At 38.6% G+C, this 15,507-nt stretch overlaps 1 protein-coding gene across 1 annotated transcript in view; it reads left to right on the top strand.

Annotated features, from left to right (window-relative positions):
- The window catches only part of LOC126162232 (obscurin), a 720,647-nt gene that overhangs the window by 240,164 nt on the left and 464,976 nt on the right, over nt 1–15,507 (top strand). The gene's annotated exons all lie outside the window — the stretch shown is intronic.

Genomic DNA, 15,507 nt, shown 5'->3' on the forward strand with positions numbered 1-15,507 from the left:
CCTTATGATCCTTCATGAAGACAAAGGCTCCACCACTGTTGTTTTGAACCATAAGGATTACCTTGCAGAAGGACTCTGCCAACTGTCAGATTCATCCACCTACAAACCATGCTACAGTGGCCCCATTCCAGAAATCAAGCAGGATCTCCAGTCTCTCCTCAAATTCTTAGGCACATCCCATAACTTCTCCCCAGAGTCCATTGTGGCCAGTTACTATGCTGCCACTGAGAGAATCTCTGCTCTCGTAGACCAACACCTTCAGCCTATTATGCGCAATCTGCCCTCCTATATAAAAGATAACAATCATTTCCTCCACTGACTCTCCACAGTTGCTGCTCCTTCAACACACTGTCCCCTGCTCATCACTATTGATGCCACCTTCCTTTGCTCTAACATCCCTAATGCCCATGGTCTTACTGCTACTGAACACTACCTTTCCCAGAGCCTGACAGATTCCATACCAACCACCTCTTTCCTAGTTGTCTTGACCAACTATATCCTTACTCACAGTTATTTCTCCTTTGAAATCATTACCTACAAACAAACCCATGGTACTGCTACCAGTACCCACATGGCACCATCCTATGCCAACCTATTCATAGGCCATCTAGAAGAATCCTTCCTAAACACCCAGAATCCCATACCCCTCATCTAGTTCAGATTCATGGATGACATCTTCATGATCTGGATCGAGGGTGAAGACACCCTATCCACATTCCTCCAGAACCTCAACACCTTCTCTCCCATTCAAGCTGCCTTCCTCGATGTTGACCTCCACCTCAACGATGGCTATATCAATATCTCTGTCCATATCAAATCTACCAATCACCAGCAATACCTCCATTTTGACAGATGCCACCCATTCCATGCCAAGAAGTCCCTTCCATACAGCCTAGCCACCCATGGCCGTCACATCTGTTGTGACAGAGGTCCCTCTTGAAATAAACTGAGGCCATTGCACATTGTAATTACTCTCCCAACCATGTACAAAAACAGATATCCTGTGCCTTATCTTTCCATTCACCCAACACCTCCCAAATCCCTACCATCTGGCCACAGTGGAGTATTCCTTTCATGACTGAGTACTACCCAGGACTGGGGCAAGTGAATTACATTATCCACCAGGGTTTCCACTACCTCTCGACGTGCACTGAAATTAGAAATGTCCCACCCACTATTATTTCTACCCTTCCTACAGTGGTATTCCACTGCCCACTGAACCTAGACAATTACCGCATCCATCCCAACTCAACCCCTGCTCCCAACTCCTTGCTTTATGGCTCATATTCCTGTAACAGACCTAGATGCAAGACCTAGCCTCCCACCACCACCTACTCCAGTCCGGTCACAAACCTCACCTATCCTGTCAAAGGGAGGGCTACCTGTGAAACAAGTCATGTGATCTACAAGCTAAGCTGCAACCACTGTGCTACGTGGGCATGTCAGCCAACAAGCTCTCTGCCCACATGGATGTCCAGTGACAAACTGTGGCCCAGAAACAACTGGACCACCCTGTTGCTGAGCATGTCGCACTGCATGACATTCTTCATTTCAATGACTGCTTCACAGCCTGTGCCATCTGGATCCTCCCCACCAACACCAGCTTTTCTATATTGCACATTTGAGAACTCTCTCTGTAATATATCCTACGTTCCCACAACTCTCCTGGCCTCATCCTTTGTTAGTCATTGTCCTTACCCATCTAGCCCCTTCCATGTTCCAATTCCAGCACTTCACAGCTCTGTATTCCTCCAATGCACTCAGTCTTTTCACTTCTCTCCTTTCCACTACCCCCCCCCCCCCCCCCCCCTCTGTCACTCCTCCACCTTCTGTCTAACCTTCTGACTGGACTGCACCTAGCCACCTAGCTGCCCTACTCTCTACCTCATCCCTGCATAGTCCCAGCATGACTTTACTGTCCCCCACCCCTACCCTGCTGTCCCTCCCCCTTCCTGCCCCATGTTCTTTCTTAACCCCCTACCCCCACCTAGTTGCCACTCCCATAACGCACTGCTGCTCGCAGTCTGGCTCCAGCTGCCAGACACAGTGGTCATGTATGTATGTGCCTTGCTTTTGCGTGTTTGTAGGTGTGTGTGTTGTCTATTTTTAACAAAGGCCTTGTTGTCCAAAAGCTAAGTTTACGACACTCTTTTTTGTTGTGCTTTTCTGTGATTCAGCATCTCCGGTATACGGTGAGTAGCAGCTATGCTTTTGGTAATATTGTTAGATTCCATCCTAGAATTTCCATTATTTGTCTTATTGGGGGACAGATAGCTCGGTGCAGTCAGGTTGTTTCTTGTACACTTGCATTCCAAAAAGTTTAGGTGAAATTTTTAACAAATACTTCCTGTCAGTTACTCAGGAAAGTGGCTGTAATTTCTCTGTTGATGTCAAGCTACATACTCCAACATAATCCCTAAAGTGCACCTTGATCCTGTCACTGTAGAAGAAATTTGAATAGTTACCTGGTCTCAAAAAAGTAATGATTCTGCAAGAGTGGAAAATCTGTCTAATAATTTATTGAAATAATTTAGGTGCATGGATAAGTGATATTGTGTTCCATATTTTTCATGCTTCAATTAAACAAGACATTGTACCCTAAAGACTCTAGTATGCATCGCGAAGCCCCTCTACAAGAAGAGTGTCAAAACTGAGCTCATTAACTACTATCCTATTTCATTATTAATCGTTTTCTTGAAAATTCTAGAAAAATTAATGCATGCTTGAATTACTGAACACCTCAAGAAGAACAGAGGTATCAGCAAGATTCAGGTTGTCTTTTAAAGAGGCTATTCAACAGATAATGATGCAGTTTATGCACATGCAAAGGAAGTTCTTGAATCTCTAAATGAGGAAACGAATGCAGTTGGTGTCTTTTGTAAGTTGTCAAAAGCTTTTTGATTCTGTCAGTTACCTTATTCTCACACAGAAAACCAAGTTAGTTGGAATAAGGGATGTTGCAGGTAATTTGCTGCAGTCATATCTCCAGGACAGAAAAGAAAAGATAATTTTAAACAGCTCAAGTGGATATTGGATACCTCTGCTCAATAATCTGAACAGACTCCCATCAACTGTGGCATGCCTCAAAGCTCAATTCTAGGTTCACTATTTTTTTATCTTCATAAATGATCTACATTTGTATGCAAGGCAGCCCTGTAAATTTAATCTATTTGCTGATGATACCACCATTTTCATGCGTGGACTATCAGATGAGAGTTTTGGGGGATCCATAAACAATGTACTCTCTGAAATGGTTAATTGTTTCAATGCAAATGGTCTTCCACTAAATTTACTATGACACGTGGAAATCAACAGATAGAAAGACTGGAAGTGTGTAAATTCCTCGGAGTGCATTGAAAGTAAAATGAACTGGTCCTCTCATATGCAACCGATACTAAAGAGATTGTGCTCAGGTGTACTATGAAGTCCGCATACTGTGGGTATTTTCAGTCCATTATGTGTTATAGAATTATCTACTGGGGGAATTCAGCTTTTGGCCCAAAAATAGAATATTAGAATTATATGTGGAGTGCTCCCTAGGATTTCATGCCATAACAATTTCAGAAAGCTTCAAATAGTGACCACTGCATTCCAATGCACATATTCACTTGTGTGTTTTGTAGTTAAGAGCCCTGCACTATATGACTGTAATAGAAACCATCGTAGCTGTAAAACAAAAGGGAAAGAAAATCTGTTTTATCAACTTGAGAACCTGACAGCAATGCCAAGAGGCGCCAAATGATCTGCGCCAAAATCTTTAATTTTATCAAGGAACAGATAAGATTTTTAAGAGACAGTGACTCTGTTTAAAGCTAAATTAAAGGGATATTTGTTAGATATGTACATAAACTCATTAAAAGAGTTTTATGTATAAAGGGGCGACTTATGTTTAGAAAGAACTAAATAATTCCCCATGACAAATTATTCAGCTATAACAGATTATTTACTTTATTTATAGTTGAATGGTTGTCTTTTATAGATGTGCAATACCTTTATTTTTTGGTGAAGTACTTTGAACACTTATCTTGTAAAATTCTTGTAAAATCTTTTTGCATGGTTCTTCAGGTGACTCTTTGTGGTTATGTATTTTTGCTGTTTTTCCAAATTACAACACACAAAGTTGTAGTACTGATGATTGCTTTTATAAATATTTAAAGAAGGCTTAAGGTACATGCAATACATCTAATGTTAACTTTTTAGAAACAAAGATCAATAATGTAAACAATGATTTTTTTATAAATATCTTTGTGTTTAACTCAACCCGCATCCCACTTGAAGTGCTTCCGATTTGAGATCAAGAAGAAATGAAAGAAATAAATTTCATCAGGACAAGATTTTTTTTTTAAATTTGAATTCTTGTTTCATGAACAAAGTATGATTGCATATCGTAATAGCTGAAATTAAAAATAACTTCCTCAACTTCATAGAACATTTAGAAGATATCACTAGAGTTACATGAACTTTTTCAAGGATTTCAGTATACTTCATGGCCTATGTTGAAACTGTTTAATAAATAACTGGTTTCGGGAACCTTTTACCTGTCAGGAACTGGAATGTTGTAACCTGTTACTTGTAATTAATAGTTAGCCCATTCTTACTTAGAATCATGTGATAACTTGCAAGCTTTCAGAAAGCATTAGATCTCAGGGTGTCATACAATCTTGTTTGTTTAATATTGGTGGACATTATCAGTGTTATGTTAATAACCCTATACTCACCTTTCCAAAAGTCCTGTTCTTCCAGCCACTGAACTTGATCAGTTTCCACTGTATCCAACATCAACAGACCCATATTTCTTTTCAAGGTCTCTAATATACATCCATAATCAAACAGTCTATCATTTCACACTCCAACCTCCAGATTCATGACATTGTTTTTCCTTCTAACTATATCCATCTAAGTAGCTCCCCACCCAGAAACCTTGTTGGTGGAGTATTTCACCTTTGGAGTATTTTACCCAAGAGGATGCCATCATAATTAAACTGTATGGTAGAGCTAAATTATGCAGGGAATATAATGGCTACAGTTTCTTGTTGATTTCGGCCATGTCACAGTACCAACATACCAAAGCCATGTTAGCTGATGTTGCAAGACCAGATCAGTCAGTCATCCAGACTCTACACTGTGAACTTGGGGTGCATTTACTTTGTCACATCCTGTCCTTGATGCATGTCAGCACCTTCACTCTTAGTCTGCTTGTAAGGGGATGCTCTGAAATTGGACTCAACGTCACATGATGGTGGATTGTACTCAGTGCCAAGCTTGTAAAGGCGGACAATTTGACAGCTGTTTTCATATTTAATGTAAAACTTTTAAAAAATTTTGTCCCATTTAGGATTCAAACCTCCATACTTCTTATCCTAGCTACATGCACTTTCCACTGCATCACAGAACGTGTGCTTCTGACCATATGGATGTTGGGTCCTACGAGGGCTATTCAGAAAGTAGGGAACATTTTAGCATTAAAAAAAAAAAAAAAACTAAATACAAGAAATACATTTTATTATATACATCTGAAAGAGTGACTGACATACTACTTTTCCACATGGTTACCAAACACATTGAGGCACTTATCATAGCAGTGGACAAGCATTGAAAGACCTTCGTCGTAAAATTCTGCCACCTTAGACTTCAGCCAGTAAGTCATGCCCGCCTGGAGTTCCACGTCGTCATCAAAGCACTGCTTTGCAAGCCAGTTCTTCGTCTTAGGAAACAAGTGGAAGTAGCTTAGTGCAAGATCGGGGCTGTAGGTCGGATGAGGGAAAATTTCCTATTTGAATGAATTAAGGAGTTCTTTAGTGCAGTTTGCCACATGAGGTCAGGCATTGTCATTCAAAAACAAAATTTTGGATGTCAGCTTTCCTTGTCATTTGTTTTGAACTGCTCTTCTAAGGCTGTGTAAAGTTTGACAGTACCGGGCAGAATTTAAGGTTGCTCCACGTTCGAGAAAATCAATAAGAAGCACACCTTGCCTATCCCAAAACACTGTTGCCATCAACTTCCGTGCTGATGAGATTTGCAAACATTTTCTTGGTTTTTCGGGGGACCTTGTGTGCCTCCACTCCATGGACTGTAATTTTGTCTTGCAATTGATGTGTTTCACCCAAGTCTCATCACCGGTTATGATTCGATCCAGTAATGAATCACCATGTTTGTGGTAGGCCTCCAGAAAAGTCAACATTGTCCCCTTCGCTGATCTTTATGGTGCTCTGTAAGCATTTTGGGCAGTCATCATCCACAAAATTTGTGATGGACTAGCTTTTGAGTGACAGTTTCAAACAACAAAGTCCATGAAACTTAAGGAAAAGAAAGCAAAAGCTCCGTTATTGTGAAGTGACTGTTGTCACGAAGCGTTTAATCAATTTTAGTGACAAGATCGTCAGTCACAATGCTCGAGCATCCACTCTACTCTTCATCGTGAACATTGGTTCGGCCATTTTTAAACTGAATTCACCATTTCTGGATGGAACATTCACTCATTATGTTGTTTCCGCACACTTCACACAGCTCATGATAAATTTCTATAGGTTTTAGGTGTTTTACCAACAAAAAGATCAGTGAATCTTGAAGCGTAGCTACTATCACATGTGATATCAATATTAAAATCAGCAGCTATAACAGTTTTTTCTTTTTTTCTCTACAAAGGTCTTCTAGCATAATTTGAAGCTCTGATCAGAATAGTTCTGTTGCTGATGTCCCTGGGCTTCTGTATCCTGAGATTATAATAACAACTACTATGGTAGTGAGTCCACTATTTCTACACACACATTCTTCATTTAAATAATTAAAACAATTCCTGGTCTCCTAATTTATATCCCTCTGTACAAGTATACACGATGCCTCCACATGACTTGTTTTTTCTGCAAAAGCTACTTGCTAACTTGAAGTTCCCTATTTTGTTTAAAATTTTAATTGTGTTCTTGGCAAACCAGTGTTCATTTAAACAAACAACTCTAATATTTGCACATTCAGACCAAATGATTTCCAATTCGTTTATTTTTGATCTTTTATTGTTTGAAGCACCAGTGTTTAAACTATTTATATTCCAGTAGATAACATATCTACTTAGAATATTACTTATAGGCTTCAGCACATTTCTTGCCGCATAATGGTTTGATTTTGTCTTTCTTAATTCTACACAAGATTTTTCACTTACATCACTACTTATCACTTTCCCTTACTTTCTTATGACCTGGCAATTGTCTACAAACATCTTACTGAGTATCTTTGAGCCCAACATATTCGGATGGAGACCATCTTTTGCAAGACACTTGGAAATTTGTTGGTATCAATGAAAAAACTCGTAGTTTATTGCACTGTTCTTTAATATTGCTGTTTATTCTCTGTACATACCTGTCACTCACAAATATCCTGTACACAATGCTTCTGATTATTATTCTGAAATTTATGTAGAGGCTTCTTGTACATAAGTATAATGAATATATTTTAAAAAACTCAACAAACATGAATTGTGTGTTGGAAACTAAGCCAGTAAGACATTAGTGTCATCAACCTGCCCTAATCAGTACTGGCAGCATACGACATGATTATGCAGACAAACCATGTAGTCAAAAACATAGCAATGTAACACTTGGGCAATGCAGAGTTGGTGATAAGGACCACCATGCATCACAGAATATGCCTGCTCATAGTCACGCAATGAGTTAATTAATGAGATATAATTTTTTCAGCTATAATGTGCATTGCACCTAAACAGGGATGGAGATTCCTTTTGAAAACTGAATGCAAAAGGTCATGTAGCTGCATCCAGAAGGAAAACAAGACTTTGGGAGTAAAGTTATGTATCAAGATAATAATTAATTATGATGGTTAGCAATAAATCAAATGATTTTAATGCCATTATTTTTACTTTTGCTCCTTTATTGATGCAGAACAACAAACCACAGAATAATGTTGCCAGCAGAGAAAAACATTCACATGTAATGAGAAATGGGCATCAGACAACAGCAATACTTGTTTGTATAGCCTTATAGGTTTACAGCATGTTGCGATAGAAAATCTGCATCATCATAACTGTGAACATTGGAAGTTAGCAGGAATTAATGACTGGATATGTCACACATTGTCTGAAAAGGAAATTAAAGGGAAAAAAAGAGTGTCAATCTGTAATATACAAGGGTAAGTATGTTCATGTTTACAGCAACACCACAGCAGTATTCGACAATTTTTGTAATTGCAAACTTCAACTAAATGGGGCTAATGGAGGCAGTGGCAGGACAACCAGCATCACATTTCACATAATACTTAGACACTATCAGTCAAGGAGTCGAAGTAGGGAGTTTTTCATTTGAAGATCTACAGTTTCACAGCATTTTTCAGTATGAATCAGTGAACTGAATGCTAGAGTTTGGTGTCTGCATATTATTCTCTTTCCATGGCCAAGATCCATCATTGGTTCAATTAATTCCAAAAGGAAGGAAGGAAAGAAGATTCGGGTTAAACGTCCTGTTGATCTCAAGATCACTAGAGGCAGAGCACAAGCTCAAAATGTTTCAGTGATGGGGAGTTTTCACATTAGATACATTTTTTGGCAATAGATAGCACACCATCTAATTACTATGCAAATGCTATATAAGGGATGATCAAAAAGTTTCTGTTTGAAGTCCATACAGTCCAGAATCAGTGTGCTAGTCAGGCAAAATCACCATGAGCACTTTGACAATCATCCCACTGATGCACTATATTGAAGATACTGTTTGGTAAAACACTGTGCCCTGCTGCATGAATAAGTCCTGTCGTTGCCCCTTAAAGGTCTTTTTAAGGGACTGAAGGCATGATAATCATATGGTCATATAGGGAGAGATCAGGACTGTGTGGGGGGGGGGGGGGGGGGGGGGGGGGCTACTCAAGTGGCTCCCACTTGCGTTGGCGTAACTTCTGTATTATGACATTTGTGATGTGAGTCACAGCATGGAACTTGACACACCAGTCCACAGCACTGGTTTTCAATAGATATGCTGTCGCATACACATTTTTCATTCTCCAATGGATGTCTAACCGCTGTTTTCCTTCAATAGTCAAGAAAAGAATAGCAGCTTGTTGGGCCTGTTAGGGTGCATTTGGTAATAACATTGCCATAGTTCCTGTGCTGCATTCACCACACACGCAATAGAAAAACACAAATGCCACCCTAATCCCATACCCACTTGTCAGTGCTTACATACCTGCATCAGAGTTGGACAACACTGACAGCAGCAATCGTCAACCAGCATATTCTGCAATATTTAATCCAACACAATTTAAATGCAAGGATTCTGGCCAAAATATCATTTGCATCTTCTTTGCTGTTAGTGAAAATATTAGTGCAATCCCATTTGGTGTCCATATTGATCTAGTGTGCCTTCCTTAGCTTTTTCAGGAATGGCTCAAGGTATAACACATACTTGATCACACAGGGATCAAAGCACTAGCATTTTGGGGGAGTCATGAATCAAACACTTCTGTAACATCCCTGAAAGTGTTAAGCCTGGCCTGATTTGATTTCTCAAAGGAGAAAGAAAGCATTGTAGGCATAGTTTTGTGCCTTTGGAACCAATTATCTGTCAATGAAGAATTACTGAAATAACAAAATAAGCTTCTCAAGGAGGCTCATTGACTTCATTGAATGTATCATGATCTGGAGAGATAAGTACAAGGTGTACAACTTTGCTTCCACCATTTACCAATAGGTGGCGACTACGGTAAGTAGCAGTTGAAAGAAACAGATCTCAGATGTCAGTCAGTTAGCTTGGACCTCAGTCAACATAACCTCATTTATACATTAGTCGATTTGTGTCTGCATCATAAAGTTATTCTTGACTGAAATTATCTGTTTACGAGCCAAATTGTCATCATTTGCAGGAGGTGCTACTGTTTTGTTTCAGTATGAAGAAAACAGCAGCTAAGTCTCATTGAATGCTCTCAAGTATGTATGGTAAGGATGCTATTAGTGGAAGAACATGCTGGGAGTGGTTTCAATGCTTCAAGAACGGTGTTTTCAACATTGTTGACTGGCATAGTAGTGGAAGAGAGGATGTTTTTGAAGATGCAGAATTGGAGACACTGCTGAGTGAAGACCTGCATCAAACTCAAGAAAAATTGACATGATTAGTGGGAGTGACACAGCAAGCCATTTCAAAATGTCTCAAAGCTATGGGAATGATTCAGAAAGAAGGAACCTGGGACCCGTGTGAGACATTGAACAGCATTTGTGTGTCTGTGAACAGTTGCTTCAGAGGCAAAAAAGGAAGGGATTTCTGCATCGCATTGAGACCAAGGATGAAAAATGGGTTCACTACGATAACCCTAAATGCAAGAAATCATGGGGCTATCCCAGCCATGCTTCCACGTCGATGGCCAAACCAAATGTTCATGGCTCCAAAATCATGCTCTGCATCTGGTGGTAACAGCTCAGTGTCATGTACTATGAGGTGTTAAAACCAAGTGAAACAATCACAGGTGCTCGTTATCGAATGCAATGAATGTGTTTGAGCAGAGCATTAAAAGACAAATGGCCGCAGTACAGTGAAAGGCACGATAAAGTGATTTTGCAGCATGACAACACTCGACACCACATTGCAAAAGAGGTCAAAACGTACTTGGAAATGTTGAAATGGGAAGTCCTACCCCACCCACCATATTCTTCAGATATTGATTCCTCTGACTATCACCTATTTAGATCAATGGCACATGGCCTGGCTGACCAACACTTCTGATCTCATGAAGAAGTCACATATTGTATCAATTCATGGATCACTTCAAAAGATGAACAATTTTTTCGACACGGGATTCATACACTGCCAAAAGATGGGAAAAAGTAGTGGCCAGCAATGGAAAATACTTTGAATGATACATGTGTAACCAATTTGTTTCATTAAAGCCTCAAATGTTGAGGAAAAAACAGCAGAAGCAAAGTTGTACACCTTGTATTTATATTCTGTTTGACAATCAATTGTACTTTTTCCTTAAAAGGAGTATGGCATATGGTCAGCTCACATAAAAAACATTTACGTAAAAAATGTAACAGTTTGTTTATGTCATTATCCCAAAAGCTGCAGGCTGAGTTGTCTGTATTTTCCAAGATTTCAGTGTAAGAGTTTCTGTTTCATTTACTGTTGAAAGTGACAGAGAAGTCAGGAAGCCACACAAATTTAGAGACAATGGCCAATCAGCTACATGTATTGACAATGTTCTAACTAATTATGTGTATGAACATCTGTATAAATTTTGTCTAGATCATTGTGCATTGTTCATTGAGTTGCCACAGACAGACAGGAACATTTCATGTATGAGAGCCCATATGAGAAGGAACTTTAGCAAGGAAAATTTGTTAATATTTAATAAGAGGCTAAAAGAGAAAAAAATGGCCTTTTGATCATTGTAACACAAGTGATGAAAACTTTGAGAAATTCTTAAATAGTTTTCATGGTGTCTTTAAAATGAAACATTTCCACCTAGACTCAGCAGCAATGAAATGACAAATTAAAGTGAACTACCCAGGGGATAAAAATTTCCAGTATAAGGAAAAGGCAACTGCATAGAGAATGAAAGTATAATGAAGATATTGATTTCATTGAAAATATTAGGCTCTATAAAACCAAATTTAAAAGAGTTGTCAAGGCAACAAAACAACTGGCAAGTAACAGGCTAATTTTAAGCCACAAAAATAAGACAAAGACTGTGTGGTCAGTCATTAAATCTGAGTTAGGTGTTAAAACCTGCAGTCAAGAAATTTCAAAAATTGACATTGAAGAAAATACTATTGTCAATCTAACTGAAATACCAGAGTACATTAATAAACTCTTTATAAATGTAGCAAAGTGTGCTGTGGATGTAACAGATAATCACAATAAAGTAAATCCCTTTGGCCTAAATGAAAAATCTGAAAACTTTACAAAAGTTTTAAAAGTTTCTGTGGAGGGTGTAGAAAATGCTATCCTAACATTAAAAAACAAAAAATCTGCAGGTTGGGATGGAATACTCATCAAAGTTATTAAAGCGATACACAATAAAATTGCAAGCCCACTAGCTCAAATAATAAATCAATGTTTTGAAGAGGGCTGTTTCCAACAGGTACTGAAATGTGCTGAAGTCAAACCACACTTCAAGAAGAGATCAAGGGAGATCATGGGAAATTATTGTCCTATCTCAATTTTCCCAGTCATATCAAAAATATTTGAAAAATTTGCTGTTGCCCAAATCCAAAACTTTATTGCAAAATATTCAATTATTCTAACCAATCACTTTGGTTTCCAGCAGGGGAAAAACACCATAGATACAGTAAACAGTTTCATTGAGAAAATAAGTGCATCATTAGGCAAGAGGAATAAGGTTGCATTGCTTACTTACAGACATGAAAAGTACGGATATAGTGGCAGTGCCTTACAATGGCTTAAATCCAACTTATCAAACAGAAAGCAAAGATTTGGCATCTCTTTAAGTGGCACAAATTATTTTTCTGTCTGGAAAAAAATATCTCAGGGTGTCCCACAAGGCTCCTTATTAGGCCTAGACATATTTCTCTTCTTTGTTAATGGTGTACCATTAAATATCAGCTCCCCATCAGTTCTGATAGCAGATGATACTTCTGTCTCAGTTGAAAATCAGGATTCGGAAAAAAAATTCCAAAATCTGTGACTGGTACTGTCAGTACTTTAGAAACTTGGTATCAGCTAAATGGGTCGAATCTAAACATATCTAAGACTCACATGATGCAATTCAAAACCAACCAGTCGAAATGTGACCAGATTAAGGCTGTTCACAATAACCAAGATAAAGAAGAAGTTGACTCAGTCAAATTCTTAGGTTTAAATGCTGATAAAAATTTGAGCTTGCCGGCACACATTGAATACCTAGCAAACAAACTGAGCAGCTTTACATTTGCAATGCAGATATTATCAACTACAACTAACATGACACATGAAAAAAGGTATGGTATTGTTTTCTTGGGGTAACTTGACAAACATAGTGCGAGTACAGAAAAACAGAAAAAAATTATTTGTAATATGTGCACTGCAAACGATAAAGAACTGTATCATCCATTATTTAGAAAATTTAAAATATCAACTCTGCCATCCCTATATATGTATGAGACTATTATCTTCTTGTACACCAGACATGAATTATTTGAGGGCAACCATTTTCTCCATTCACATTGTATTAGAAACGAAGAAAATTTTATTTTCCCATCCACTGCCTCGGACTGTATGCCCAGGGACATCAATACATGGGAACGAAAATTTGTAATAAATTAAAAGGGAACAAGTTAATGCAGATAAATATTGTTACTGCTGCATTTTGCAATGTTTTGGTCCACACACTTTCTGCAGCCACACTTCAGTGAACAATTTAATTTTGGTATGCTTACCTTGTAGGCATGGAGATGTTTGCGGAAGACATTATCCTTAGATGTCATCGAAACGCATGTGAAAAGACATACTTTTAAAAAATATCAATCAGTTCCTGAATATTTGGAGTGTTAGACAGGAAAATCATGCACCGCAAATGTCAGTTTCCAAATTGTGCATTTCAGCTCTGTTTCGCCGCTCCTTAAATCTTAGATGACCCTTTCTAATACTTTGCTCTCTCTCTCTCTCTCTCTCTTTCCATATGATGGGACATCTAATTCCAAAAGAATGCCAGTGCTTCACCTCCAGTATGTCTTTATCAGTCTGCTGTCAGCAGAAATCTTTTTTTGAGTGTTCCAGTTATGTTTTTGATTATTATATTTCTGGCTATATCTACTTCTCTACTGTACAGTCAGAGCAAACAGTCCATCATTAGGATATGTGGTGTTTATGAAAGTTGAAGTGCAAGATTAAGGTTAATGAGTGCACCAGGATTTATCATGTGTGAAATTATAAAGCATACAAATAATATGTCACACAAACTCGTGAGAGGGAAATGGAACATCAGTGAGCTGATAGGATATGACTCCAGACTTTCAACTGCCTTCTTATCATATTTATCATTGTTGTATGTTAGTGAAATATTTGCATATACCTGAGCAACTTATGATGAGTCACTAGGTGACTTGAAACCAATAATGGGAAAATAAAATTCTGTTATCACGAAAGGCATCTGCTAGCTGTCATTTTTGAAAACTTTTATCGTCACAGTTCAGTGGCTCCATTTGCCATGATTTTTAGAATTCCTGGAGACCTGTATGGACATGAATATAGGCATCTGTATCACCCAGTCCACCCAATATTTCAAACTTTGCTTTACTAATGTACATATTTTGGCAGAGGAATCACAGTGAATAAGGTCTAAAACATGACTGTCATAAAAATTTATACTGCCCACTACGTACTGACCTTTTATGGAAGCTCTTCCAGATTTTGATGATGTCATGTACTGGGTGTTTCTGTAAGAACGTGCAAAAATCCACTGAGCAATTTGAGGGAGGGAACCTGGGGTCAGAGAAGACAGCTTGGAAATAATTGAAATAAAATCACATTACTGTCTAATTTTTTATTTACATTAGTTCCAGTTAACCACAAATACCATCATTGACACAGTGAACATACCATTTGTAGTGTATCACACAAAATGTGCTGAAACTGGCGGCCATTAACCTCAATGCAAGCATGACATTGGCAAACAAGATTCTGACACACACTGAGAAATATCCCTGGCATGTTTCGAATCACATCACAGGCAGCTACAATTCTGGCAACTAATTCCATGTCTGTATTCTGTGGGGTCTCATACACAAGTAACTTTAGATAACCGCATAGGAAATAATCAAGGGGATTCAGGTCAGGTGACCTCGCAGGCCTCTCCTTCGAGATGGGGTGTGTGAGTAGTCCTCATATTGCCAGGTCCATTGTTTCTATCTTCCAATGAACCAGTCTGCCGCATTCATCGATTCGAAGAAATAAACACTCATTGTGATGGATGATGCCTCTTAGGGAATCGTTCCCTGTACAGCCTTTCAGCACCGAGAGCATTGCAATGTAGTTCCCCACACACAAGATGCATGTCAGTGAGTTCTGTGAAACTGTACCAGTACTGCTCCATCATACCATACTGTACGTCTCTCCATAGCACTGAGTAATGAATGGGCCTGTCATTGATTCATAGCACATTCAGTTATGGGACGATGTGAATACGATATAACAGACCACCTTATGGAGAAGTCATGACTTACTAATTCTCAGGCTCATCCTCCTTGTTTCCTTGCAGGAAATGAAGAATGTACATGTAAATAAACAGCACAATATATGCAAACTTATAGGCATGTTAGTTGTAAATAAGCTGGAAAACAGTAATGTTAGACAAAGCAATAGACAAGTTTATTTCCATATCTCCTTCAGCTGGTTTCTCCAGCCCCAAGTTCCCTACCTCAAATTCCCAGTGACCTCAATATATGGGAATGGAAATTTGTAATAAATTAAAAGGGAAGATGAATTTAGGTTCACTTAAAAGAAAACTATATGGGATACCCACACTGAAGTGTTATTACTCAGTGGATGAATTCATGTGGGACAAACTGGAAATTTGAGC

Source organism: Schistocerca cancellata, chromosome 2 (assembly GCF_023864275.1).
Source record: "Schistocerca cancellata isolate TAMUIC-IGC-003103 chromosome 2, iqSchCanc2.1, whole genome shotgun sequence".
In the NCBI taxonomy this organism is placed as follows: Eukaryota; Metazoa; Arthropoda; class Insecta; order Orthoptera; family Acrididae; genus Schistocerca; species Schistocerca cancellata.